The 1,818-nt window shown below is 44.0% G+C and overlaps 1 protein-coding gene across 1 annotated transcript in view; it reads left to right on the top strand.

Moving 5' to 3' along the window:
• The window catches only part of ATG4A (autophagy related 4A cysteine peptidase), a 73,594-nt gene that overhangs the window by 60,173 nt on the left and 11,603 nt on the right, over positions 1-1,818 (top strand). The gene's annotated exons all lie outside the window — the stretch shown is intronic.

Raw genomic sequence — 1,818 nt, forward strand, 5'->3', positions numbered from 1 at the left:
ACATTAGCCTCTGGTAATCTATCTCATTAGCTGTGGTGAGTAAGAGACATTTTAGGCTTTTGGCTTACAAAGTGAACTAACCCAGTGCTTCTCAAATTTCAGTGTACCCATGAGAGGCTATTAGAATGCAGATTCTGGGGCTGGACAGTGATACAGTCTTAGAACACAAAACTCTGCAAACCATATGGGGAGGGAGGTTCCAGGTTCGCATCTGGAGACCTCCCCTGAGTATGTCAGGCATGTGCGTACCCATGATCAGAGGCTGGCTGAGGCCGAGGATGGATCACAGCATGGAAACCCTGTTGTGAGTCCTGTCTATCTCTGTTGTCTTTCTCACTCATGGAAGAAATAGAAAACAATCAAAATATTTAGAATGGAGATTCTGCAGGTCTGAAGTTGAGCCTGGGAGTTTGTATTTCTGACTAGGTTGTGCTGATGCTCCCGGTACACAGAGCACGCTTTGAGCAACAAGGGCCTTCGCCCTGAGAATTTGGTACAGGACACCTCTTGCAGAGGTAGAGTGGTCTGAGACAAGGCCTCAAGGGAGTTATTAGCTTGAATTCATTGACAGGCAGGGGAGAGCTACAGTGGTTACAGGGGAATGGCATGAGGAGCTGTACAGAGGACAGGGTGGAGCTGGCCTTGGTCACCCTCCTCAACCCATCTCCTCCTTGGAGATTCAGGGAGATGAGATCGGATGGAAATGGACACCAGCTTTGCATCCCAGACCTCCACTTGCTAGCTTTGTGACTATGGCAAAGCATTTGAACCCGTTTAGGTTCCTCATATATAAAATAGGGCTCTTAACATCTGACTCACGGTGTCATCTCACAGTAAAGCAGTTAGCAAAGAGCCAGGCATATAGTCTACACTCAGCAAAAGTAGCTTCACTTTGCCTGACCCCAATATTTCTTTTCTTCGCTAGCTCTTCATTGCTTTGGGGGGTGAGAAAGGTTTCTGTACATTTGTGCCGATGCTGCCATCTATTGGACAAGCCTAAGAACTACAGCTTAATGGAAAATGTGGAGTCTTGGGAATTTCCTCTCCCACCACCCCCCCCCCCGCTCCGCACAAGTTACAAACCTGATATTTGGAGTTCTGTAAATTCAGATGCCCTCTGTTTCTAAGCTTTGGGTTATTGTCAAAGAAGCTGTTGCAAATATATATTTCCTAATTGTTTTTGCTTGACTTGATCCTTTTGGGCTGCTATAATAGAATACCACAGATTGATTGGGTTGTAAATAACAGAAATTTATTTCTCATTATTCTGGAGCCTGGGAAGTGTAAGCTTGAGGCACTGGCAGATTTGATGTCTAGTGAGGGCCTGCTTCCTGGTTCATAGATGGCCATTTTCTTGCTATGTTCTCACTTGGTGGAAGGGGCTGGGTAGATCTCTGGGGTATCTTTTAGAAAGGTACTAATCCCATTCATAAGGGCTCTACATGCATGACTTAATCACTTTCTAAAAGCCTAACTTCCTAATACTATCACACTGGCAGTTTAGATTTCAATGTATGAACTGGGAGGGATACAAACATTTAGATCATAACAATGCATGTTGATAAATTTGAAACAGAGTAGAAAATGATAGAGTCTCAGTGAATAGTATATGTGATTCTTGGGCGCCCTTGCCTCTCTATCCCAAGTTACCTAGAATATTTGCCAAGCTGGCATAGCCTTCCCATTTTTTGAGACCACTGGGTCAGGGTGACTTTCATAGAACTTGACTACTTATTAAAGAGGTATGGGCAATCCTCAGTTCTTTAATAGCACAAAATAGGGTTCTATCTAGTCTCCATTTACCCATTAACTTTTTTT

The sequence above is a fragment of the Tupaia chinensis genome, unplaced genomic scaffold (assembly GCF_000334495.1).
Source record: "Tupaia chinensis unplaced genomic scaffold, TupChi_1.0 Scaffold000082_1, whole genome shotgun sequence".
Lineage (NCBI taxonomy): Eukaryota > Metazoa > Chordata > Mammalia > Scandentia > Tupaiidae > Tupaia > Tupaia belangeri.